This window comes from Meles meles, chromosome 8 (genome assembly GCF_922984935.1).
Source record: "Meles meles chromosome 8, mMelMel3.1 paternal haplotype, whole genome shotgun sequence".
Lineage (NCBI taxonomy): Eukaryota > Metazoa > Chordata > Mammalia > Carnivora > Mustelidae > Meles > Meles meles.
The window spans coordinates 104753186-104764857 of NC_060073.1; the positions used below are offsets into that span (position 1 = coordinate 104753186).

The following is an 11672-nucleotide window of genomic DNA, read 5'->3' on the forward strand; positions in this document are numbered from 1 at the left end:
ATATTTTCTCTGAGATGTGTTTTTCCTTCCTCTTCCTCTTCCTCTTGGGTTTTCCCCTCCCTTTCTGTAGCCATCAGACTCCCAACTTCTTGTTATATGATTTTACAGTGTACTCTGTCTCTACCCCCAAGCCAAGCTAAGCTCTAACCACAAAATGCTAATCTCTCTAAACAAAGGAGAATAATGTAAGGATTTGTATTAGCCTCCTGCTCTGGGCATGGTCTGTTTCCATTATTGCTGCTGATGCTTTTATTGTCCAACTGTGCCTTTTCCCCCAGTTTCAAATCCTGGCGAATACACCCTCCTCTCCTTCAAGATATTTGATCTCGGGGCGCCTGGGTGGCTCAGTAGGTTAAAGTCTCTGCCTTCGGCTCAGGTCATGATCTCAGGGTCCTGGGATCAATCCCCGCATCAGGCTCTCTACTCAGTGGGGAGCCTGCTTCCTCCTCTCTCTCTGCCTGCCTCTCTGCCTGCTTGTGGTCTCTGTCTGGTCAAATAAATAAATAAAAATCTTTAAAAAAAAAAAAGATATCAGAAATGTTAGGTGTTCCTAGTCTGTCTTCCGGCAGCACTTCCTATCAGTGGCCACTTCCTCCACCCGGGACCCCTGGACATTACCCTCTCCTGTATTCTTTCATGGCCCCTCTCTACTCCCTACATGACAATTTCTGAATTTGTGCCTTCAGCCCAACTCTTGAAAAGTTTAGGTTGCAACCGTTTTCTGGACATAGACGGCGCCTGGCTATCGCACTGGTGCTTCAAACTCAGCATGTCCAGGGGCACCGGGTGGCTCAGTCGGTTAAAGGTCTGCGTTGGGCTGGGATCGTGAAACTCTCGTGGGGCTCCCTGCTCCATGGGGAAAATGCTTCTTCCTCTCCCTCTGCCTGCCGCCACCGCACCCCCCGCCACCCGTGCTTTCTCTCTGTCAAATAAATATGTAAGAATCTTTTAAAAAAAAAATTTTTTTAAGAAAACAAACCGACTCAGCATGTCCAAAATCAAACTCAGAAAACTTGCTGTGCCTACGCTGTGTGCAATTAACCAGCCAGCTTTCCACAGCAAGAAAGACCTTCTTGAAATGGGCAGGATCCTCTAAAATAGTATTTCTACTAGTTTGAGACCAAAACTTCCCCTCTGAGTGATCTGAGACTCACCGAAGCCACTTTGAATGAGCTATAACTTTGACATCCAGCCACACAGCTGTGGGCAGGGAGGTGATGTGGGGCCACAATGCTTGTGACAAATGATTTGTTGTCTTACAAAATGCTCTTCATTCTTTTATTTTTTTAGATTTTTTTAAAATTTATTTGTTTGACAGACAGATCACAAGTAGGCAGAGAGGCAGGCAGAGAGAGAGGAGGAAGCAGGCTCCCCACTGAGCAGAGAACCCGATGCGGGACTTGATCCCAGCACCCCAGGATCATGACCTGAGCCAAAGGCAGAGTCTTTAACCCACTGAGCCACACAGGCACCCCAATGCTCTTCATTCTTAAGCTGAAAAGGACCATGTGAACACAATACAAAAGAAGCACTGGGATGACACCCCCTTTGAAAAAGCCAACGTACTTCCCCATGCTGCAGGATTATAAACCAACCATTCCCCTTGAGTTGACCATGGAAATGGGGGTTGGCCTTGGAGTCAAGTGGTATCACTACTAACTTGATAACGTGTCTTTCTCCTCCAGGACTGTGTTTCAGATAAGAGCCTCTTCAAACCCACAGTTGCCAAAGCGGGGGTCATCATCTATTCGGAGGCTGGAGAGAGAAGACGAGAATGTTGGTGGAAAAGAGCGGACACCAACTGACAGTAAGGAAGAAGTTCAAGTTGCTTACTAGTGTGAGTTGCAGTGATGGAGAAGGTCTGCAGCCAGTTCCTAAGAAAACCGAATGCCTAGAGGTACTCTCTATCCTTGCAGAATTTTATTTTTTTTAAAGATTTTATTTATTTATTTGACAGACAGAGATCACAAGTAGGCAGAGAGGCAGGCAGAGAGAGAGGGGAAAGCAGGCTCCCTGCTGAGCAGAGAGCCAGATGCGGGGATCGATCCCAGGACCCTGAGATCATGACCTGAGCTGAAGGCAGCGGCTTAATCCACTGAGCCACCCAGGCGCCCCTCCTTGCAGAATTTTATAATGGAAGTTGGAATGAGGAGTTGGGGGAACCAAAGCCTGCCAGGTTTCTGCTTTCTGCTGTGGTGCTAACTTAGGGATTTTGTTTTGCTCGGTGAGAGATGCTCGCAGGGACAATAAAAGGGGGTTTTAGAGATGGGGTCAAACCATGAAAGCACGTCTGAATCAGGGGTCTTGTGGTATTATGTATACTTTCCCCCTCCCTGTTGGTGTCCCATCAAGCATTCAGTAAAATCTATATTACCGCTATGGTTTTTAGAGATGGATTTTTTTTCCCCTTTTTGATCTAATTTTGCTTTTGACTGACGCAAATCATTTTACAGTGTCCCAAAGTCAAAAGTATGTTAAAAGGTACATTCGTAGGTTTGTTTTCATTCTGCCCCTGCTCACCCTGATCCCTCCCAGCACCAGCTAAGGGCCCTTCAGATCACCAACATACCAAAAAATGTTTTCCTTGGTCAATCAGGACCCTGGGCTTGTCACTGGCCTGGCCAAACTCATAACCCTAAACATCGGCTCAGCTGACGACACTGTTCAGGCCCAGAAAAGCCCTCCTCTGTGTCTCATAACGTCCTGGAGACATGAGGCGAGTGCATCCAAATGCCACAGACAAAACTGAATTTTCATGTGGGGGAGAGTTTGAGTAGCTGACGTGCTTGGGTAAGAAATACATTAATTACCTAGTCAAATCCTCTTGCTTTTCTTCTTGTTCTAATTTATGGTTCCTGAAGTACTCAGAAAATAATGCACTAGCTGAGGAACATTTGTAACATTAAATCAGATTTTTAAAAATGTGTATATATGTAATCTACATGAAACACACATACGTAGTTAATGGGTTTTAGCTCTGTTTTGACTTAAGGAAAGGACTGAAAAAAAGAGCGCCCCATAATTTTAGGCATTGATTTAAGACATTGTTGGGGGTGGGACGCCTTGGCAGTTCAGTCGGTTAAGCATCTCTTTTTTTTTTTTTTTTTTTAAGATTTTATTTATTTATTTGACAGAGATCACAGGTAGGCCTAGAGGCAGTCAGGTGTGGGGGGGAAGTAGGCCCTCTGCTGAGCAGAAAGCCCAAGCGGGTCTCAATCCCAGGACCCTGGGATCGTGACCTTAGGGATCATGACCTGAGCTAAAGGCAGAGGCTTTAACCCACTGAGCCACCCAGGCGCCCCGGCATCTGACTCTTGATCTCAGCTCAGATCTTGATCTCAGGGTCATGAGTTCAACCCCCATGTTGGGCTCCATGCTGGGTGTGAAACCTACTTAATTTTTTAAAAAGCGTTGTTGAGGGCAGTCAATGATGATGAGACTATCATGGTTAGCAAAGGTAAGGGGGAATAAGGTCATTTTTTGGACCAAAAATCCAGAAGCATTTTTGTGCCGTGGCACATAGTTGAACTCATTACTAGACCTCAGCTCAGTTTGTGCTGACATGGTAGCATTCTTCGGAACAATAGAAAGATCATATACACTGTTTTCTGTATCTGCCCAAAGAGGAAACATCTTGGAAAGATACACATCACATTTGGCCTTCCTCCCTCTCTGGGACACACGATGGGAATACCGGCTAGGTGCTATTAAAACAGTAGATTTAATGTAGTTGAGATATCAAAAGAGCTTGAAGAGTTAAGCAAAACAACAGAAGATTCTCAAATAAAGGGGTGCCCGGGTGGCTCAGAGGGTTAAACCTCTGCCTTCAGCTCAGGTCATGATCTCAGGGTCCTGGGATCGAGCCCCACATCGGGCTCTCTGCTCAGCAGGGAGCCTGCTTCCCCCTCTCTCTCTGCCTGCCTCTCTGTCTGCTTGTGATCTCTGTCAAATAAATAAATAAAATCCTTTAAAAAAAAAAGATTCTCAAATAAAGAGAAAATTATGGTCTCGAGGAAAATGAAATGACTCTTCAATATGCATTATTCGCAGACATATGAGATGGACTGTTGCATAATATTAAAAATATTCAGGGACACCTGGGTGGCTCCGTCAGTTAGGCGTCCAACTCTTGATTTTGACTCAAGTCTGATCTCAGGGTGGTGAGATCAAGCCCGGCTTCGTGCTGGGGCATGGAACCTGCTTAAGATTCTTGGTCTACCACTCCCTCTGCCTCTCCACCCCTCCCTTTCTCTCTCCTTTTCTAAAATATGAATATATATATATAAATAATATTGACAAAAGTTTAACCAGAAAAATCTAAATCTGTTTAGCTATTTTCCTTTGTTTACAATTGATGAGGCAATACCGATACGTTATTTTTTTCAAAGACTTTATTTATGTGAGTCTAGAGAGACAGAGAAAGCATGAGCAGCAGGAAGGGCACAGGGAGACTCAGACTCCCCACTGAGCAAGGAGCCCGATGTGGGACTCCATCCCAGGACCCCAGGGTCATGATAGGAGTCAAAAGCAGATGCTTTTGACCGAGCCTCCTTCCCCCTCTCTGCCTACTTATGATCTCTACCTGTCAAATAAATCAATAAAATCTTTAAAACAAACAAACAAACAAAAAAGTATGTACTCAGGGTTCCTCCATCTTTCTGTGACTTGATAGCCCATTTCTAGTTATCTCTCAATAATATTCCACTGCCAGCGTGCCAGGTGGCTCAGTCGGTTAAGCATCAGCCTTCAGCTCAGGTCATGATCCCACGGTCCTGGGATCAAGCCCCACATCAGGCTCTCTGCTCAGCGGGGAGTCCGCTTCCTCTTCTCCCCCGCCCCTCCCCTTGCTTGTGCTCTCTCTCACTGTCTCTCTCAAAATCTTGAAAAAAAATAATATTCTACTCTAATCCATTGTACTACTGAAGGACATCTCGGTTGCTGTAAGTTTTAGCAGGGATGAATAAAGCTGCTGTGCACATTTGTGCACATGTTTTTGCACGAACAGAAGTTTTCAGCTCATTTGGGTAAATACCAAGGAGAACGATTGCCTGATCATGCAGTAAAGAGTGTATTTCGTTTTGTGAGAAATCGCCGACTGTTTTCCGAAGTGAGCACACCATTCTGCATTCCCACCCGCCGTGAGTGAGAGTTCCTGTCACTCTGCATCCGCATCAGCATCTGCTGTGGTTGGTGTTCGGAAGTTTAGCCATTAGAAATGGATGTGTAGGAGCGTCTCACTGCTGCTTTAATTTGCAATTCCCCAATGACAAATGATGTTGATATCTTTTCATATGGGTATTGGCTATCTGTATTTCTCGCTTTTTTAAAGATTTTACTTATTTAGTTAATTAGTTATTTAGAGAGAGCAAGCAGTGCGAGGGCAGAGGGAGAGGAAGAGAATCTCAAGCAGACTCCGTGCTGAGCACGGAGCCCAGTGTGAGGCTCGATCCCATGACCCCAAAGACCGTGACCTGAGCTGAAACCAGGAGTCAGATGCTTAACTCACTGAGCTACCCAGGAGCCCCTAGATACTAGTTCTTTATTAGATATGTGTTTTGCAAATATTTTCTCACTGTCTGTGGCTTGTCTTCAGTCTCTCTTGTCTTCAGTTTCTGAGAGACTGAAGACAAGCCACAGACAGAGAGAAGGCAGAGGTTTAACCCTCTGAGCCACCCAGCCACCCATGCTTTCTTTTGTGTCTTCCACAAAACAGAAGTCTTTAATTTTAACAAAGTCCAACTTACCAATTTTTTTCTTTCATGGGTCATGCTACAAAGACATACCAAACCCAAGATCACTTTGATTCTCTCCTATGCCATCTAGAAGTTTTATAGTTTAACGTTTTACACTTAGGTCTATGAGATTCATTTCTGTGAACCATGGGAGGTTTGTGTCTAGATTAATTCTTTTGCATGTAACTATCTAGTAGTTGTTTTACTTCCCAAGAGATTAAATGACTTCTTTTAAATTCTCAATTTTAAAAGACTTTAAGACTTTCAAAGACTAAAAACTTTCTAAAGCTAAAGAAGCTACATTCTAATAAACTTGTCAGGGAATAAACTTGACAGAACACTCTGTTAGCAAGGTTTGGGGGACGCAGGCACTCTGCTACATTGCTGGCAGGAAAGCAGAATGTCACCTGCCAGTGGGGAGGGGGTCGGCATCATTACCCACAATATCTACATGTGCATTGTTACAAAGCTGCAGTAGTCAAGACAGCGTAGTAACAGCGTAAGACGGACATCCGCAGAGACCAATAGAGAGCCCAGAAATAAAGTCTGACGTACTTGCTCATGGGATCTTCAGCAGGAGTGCTCAGACCACTCAGTGGGGAAAGGACAGTCTCTCCAACAAATGGTCTTGGGAAAACTGGACAACCATGTGCAAAAGCATGAGTTTAGACTCTTATCTTACACTATCCTCAAAAATTAACTCAAAATGGAATAAAGATCTACATAGAAGACCCAAACCTATGACATTCCTAGGAGAAAACATAGAGGAAAAGTTTCACGACATTGGACTTGGCAGTGACTTCTTGGATCTGACACCGAAAGCATAAGCAATTTTAAAAAATTAGCCAAATTGGACACATTGTACACGGAGGCTCTTGTGCATCGAGCCGCAGGATCAACAGAGTAGCAAGGATGGTCTCCAGAGTGGGGGAAAGTACTTGCCGGTCATGTATCTAATGAGGGTTGGTGTTCAGAGAGCTCCTACCACTCAACGGCACACACGGGGTTCGTGCGCAAGACTGGAATGGACATGTCTCCAAAGATGATGTGCATTTGGCCAGCAGACAAATGGGGGGCAGCTTGGCATCTCTGGTCATCAGAGAGGTACTAGTAGAGTTGAGGTGGGATGTCATCTTGTACCCAGTGGGATGGCTCCTAGCAAGGCAACAGAAAATAGCCAGTGTTAGCAAGGATGTGGAGAGGTTGGAGTCCTTGGGCATTATCGGTGGGACCGTGGAGTGGTGCAGCATTATAGAAAACAGTATGGATTTTCCTCAACAAATTAAAAATAGAAACATCATACGATTCAGCAGCCCCACTTCTGGGAATAAATGCAGAAGAATTAGAAGCAGGGTCTCAAAGAGATATTTGCCCACCCATGTTCATAGGAGCGCTACTCACAAGAGCCGAGAGGTGATGCAAGCCAAGCATCTGGTGACGCCTAAATGTACAAATTGTGGTCTACACATCCAATGGAATATTGTTCCACCAGAGAAACAAATGAAATTCTGATACATGCTACAGCAGGAATGAAATGTGTGAGATCGTTATGCCGAATGAAAGAAGCAAGTAGCAAAAAGATGAATACTGTGTGATCCCACTTATACCTATACAGATTTCTAGAAGCAGAAAGTAGAATAGTGATCGCTGACGTCTAAGGGAAAGAGGGAAAGGTGGAGCTTTTGTTTAACGGATATAAATCTTCAGTTTTTTAAGATAGGAAAAGTTCTGGAGATCTATTTCACAAAGCATGTATATTTACCACTGCTGAACTGTACACTTAACAATAGTTAAGATGGTAGATTTTATGTCATGTGGGTTGTTGGTTTTTGTTTTTGTTTTTTTTACCGTAACTAAAAGCCAAAACAAAACAAAACAAAAGAAAAAAAGCTACGTATGCATTTACTCTTTGACCCAGCAATCCGCTTCCAGGAATTTACTGTTAAGACACTTTCAACAAAACAGAAATTTATTGTAACATTATCTGTAACGTTGCAAAATATTGGAAATCATCCAAAAGTCCAAACAGATTGTTTGACAAAACCATATAGGTAAATCCAATGGAGTGCCATGCAGCTGTTACAAAAAAAAGAAAAAGAGGACACCTAGGTGGCTCAGTCAGTTAAGTGTCTGCCTTCTGCTCAGGTCATGATTCCAGAACCCCAGGATCCCGCACTGGGCTCCTTGCTCAGCGGGGGAACCTGCTTCTCCCTCTCCCTCTGCTGCTCCCCCTGCTTGCTCTCTCGCTCTCTCTCTCTTTCAAATAAATACATTTAAATTTTTTTAAAAAAATAAAATAAGGGGGGCGCCTGGGTGGCTCAGTGGGTTAAGCCGCTGCCTACGGCTCAGGTCATGATCTCAGGGTCCTGGGATCGAGTTCCGCATCGGGCTCTCTGCTCGGCAGGGAGCCTGCTTTCCCCCCTCTCTCTGCCTGCCTCTCTGTCTAACTTGTGATCTCTCTCTGTCAAATAAATAAATAAAATCTTTAAAAAAATAATAAAATAAAATAAGGGGCCCCTGGGTGGCTCAGTTAGTTGGGCATCTGTCTTTGGCCCAGGTCATGATCCTGGGGTCCTGGGATGGAGCCCTGCATTGGGCTCCCTGCCCAGCCGGGAGTCTGCTTCCCCCTCTCCCTCTTCCTCTGCTGGCCACCCTGCCTACTTGTGCTTTCTCTCCCTCTCTGTCAGATAAATAAATAAAACCTTCTTTAAAAATTAAATAAATTAAATAGTTAAATTTAAATTAAATCAACAAAAATGAGAGAAAATATCCAAAATTGAAAGCAAACAAATAAATGAACACAGTTATATTTCATATGAATAATATAACCATCCGGAAAGGAGACAAGTAGGAACTAACTTTATATCCTCAGCCTGGGGAAAAAGAGACTTCTTGAACTATTTTTATTAGCTTCGCGTTTTGTGGTAGTATGGGTGTAGCAAGTCTGAAATATCGCTGGGAGCCAGAGTTCTTTAGAAGAAGGGAGACATAAAATATGGAATGCAGGAAGGCAAGGTAGAATCCCCTGGAGCTGGTTCAGCATTGGAAGTTGCCAGCATGAACTCATGCTTTCTGACAACGTATATACTATATATGTGTCTGTGTGTGTGTTAGAACATGCGCGCACACACACACACACACACACATTATACATATTAGACTAGATCTAGGGGCGCCTGAGTGTCTCAATTGATTAAGTGTCTTCGGTTCAGGTCATGATCTCAGGGTCCTGGGATTGAGGCCCAAGTCAGGCTCCCTGCTCAATCGGGAATCTGCTTCTCCCTCTCCCTCTACCCCTCCTACTTGTGCTCTCTCTCCCAAGTAAATGAATAATCTTAAAAAAAGAATAATGGGGGCACCTGGGTGGCTCAGTTGGTTAAGCAACTGCCTTTGGCTCAGGTCATGATCCTGGAGTCCCAGGATCAAGACCCACATTGGGATCCCAGCTCCCTGGGGAGTCTGCTTCTCCCTCTGACCTTCTTCCCTCTCATGCTCTCTCTCTCTCTCTCAAATAAATAAATAAAATCTTTCAAAAAATAATAGTTTAGATAATATTAGATTACATTATAAATAACACATATTAGTTTAGATGTATTACATGTATTATTTTATGTATAGATATTTTATATATGTGTCATCTATATTATATGTATATGATATGTACATATTTTCCCCAGCTGTGTCCGCTGAAAGAGTCGAGAAAGTTCATACCCAGTAACAAGGAGCATATCTGATGCCCAGATTTTGGTTTCTAACTACCATTTCTAACTACCATACCCCACTAAAAAGAATTTCACAGTGGGAAAATGGTTGATTACAGGACTGGGACAGAGAAGGTACAAGGTAAATTAGGTGTGCCAGAAAGAAAATAGTGCCAAAATTTATGGTGTATGGGGGAGAGAATGTCAAAAAGCACAAGAACCTGCTCAAAGGTGGCCAAATCTGGGCTAATATCAGCCTCAAAGTAAATGAGGACAGTAAAGGCATAAAACCCATGGAATACAGTAGGAATCCATCAGTCTAAACTGGTAAGACAAACTGGTAAATGAGAAAGGAGAGCTCCTCTTTATGGTACGGTGCTGGCCCCTACACAGGGAGGGAGGCTGGAGGTAGAAAATCACCATTTCAAAACTATCATAGTGAAAACTGAAAACCATTCAGGCCAAAACCATCGAGGGAGACTACAGTATGCGCTTCTTGTGTAATACTCTGGCCTGGGTGCGTCACCATAATTGAAGCACAAGATTCCTTGATTTGAATCAGGCAAATCCAGACTGGCTAATGGGACAGACAGAGCCTGGGGAACCATCACTGATGGAAAGGAGAACTGAGCACTAAATGTAATGGAGAGTTCTGGACGGTGTCCTACACTGGAGCCGAGACACGGTGGCTACAACGGACGTTATTAGGACTCTTGTCAAACTGGAATATGGATCATAGAGTAGCCATGTCTTGCAGTGACTTTGATCTTCTAAATTTGATAATTGTTTCATGGTTATATAAAAGAATAGGCTTCTTGGGGCGCCTCGCTGGCTCCGTCAGAGAAGTGTGCAACTCTTAATCTCAAGGTCATGAGTTCGAGCCCCCACGATGGGGTGTAGAGATTATTTAAAAAAATAAAATAAACTTGGGGCACCTGGGTGGCTCAGTGGGTTAAAGCCTCTGCCTTCAGCTCCGGTCATGATCCCAGAGTCCTGGGATCGAGTCCCGCATCCGGCTCTCTGCAAAAAAAGAGGATTCTCTGCTACTTGCAAATTTCTCAATGTTTGACATCATTTTAAAATAGAATTATATATGTGCATATGGAAACTGAAACAAGGAAATAAAAATGTTTGCTTGACCATAAAGAAAAAGATGCACATACAAATATTCCCCCAAACCAACGTCTTATACAGAGACTATCTTCTGGCCACGATCAAGTCACAATCTCAACTGGAGAGATTTGAAGAAATGTAGCAACAGCCTGCTTTTCAGAGTTTTCTTTATAAGGTCTCAGCCTTGAAGACTCTTTGTAAAAGTAAACCACCACCACCCAGGGAACAGTCAGTGGTCCTGTGATACCATCATATGAGGACAGACGCATCTATGCTTGTGAACATAGCATGACGTATAGAGTTATTGGCCCGTGTTGCCGCGCTCCCTGCTACAGTGAGCTTCCTCCAAAGTGTCCCCTGCCTGGCTGAGCAGCACCCTTTGTATCGCTGAGAGCAGCCTGTCTTGGTTAGACGGCTCTGGGCTAAGATTCTCACAGGACTACCCCACCCTGAGCGGACCCGCGGGGGCGGGGGGCCTAAATGCCTATGCACGAGAGCATTTGTATGTCATGGTGAATGAATGAAAGAATCTGCTGCTGAAGAAGACAGTGATGATGAGGTTGACCCTATTGCTGAGTTTAGGTTTGTGCCTAGTGATAAGTGAGCGCTGGAGACAATGCTCCCGCAATGCGAATGGCAGGCTTTGCGTCCTGACCCTGAGGACAAAGACGGAGAAGAACACAGGAACAAGGGTGGGGGGCATCTCTCCATTTTATACCTGTGAAGAAGGGTTAAGAAGGCCAAGCCACGTGGGAGAGACTAGAAGGAATGCGTTCTCAGTCTGTGAGCAGCCAGTACAATGTGGCTGGAGTCCAGACAGAAGGTTCGAGAAGAGAGCATGAAGATGAGATGGAGGCAGACACCACACCAACAGCTGCTGGACAGTTGAGGGTACAGATGATGATCACTGAGCATGCTTGATGCCGCCGTGGGATCTGCTCATAACTAGGAAGGAATGTGATGCGTCTTCTCCTGTGGTGTGGGTGTTGATGAAAGTCTCGTTCCTTCTCCAGAATTTACCTGAACCGGTTCTTGAGGTAGACTGTACTGAGATAAAAAGTTGCCACCAGCAGAAGAAACTAGGACCTTTATTAACAAAGGTGAATTAACTTAACCAAGAAGGTAT

At 44.3% G+C, this 11672-nt stretch overlaps 1 pseudogene; it reads left to right on the plus strand.

The window, feature by feature from the left end:
* Positions 1–3444: 3444 nt before the first annotated feature.
* Positions 3445–11467, plus strand: LOC123948846 (annotated as a pseudogene).
* Positions 11468–11672: the final 205 nt, after the last annotated feature.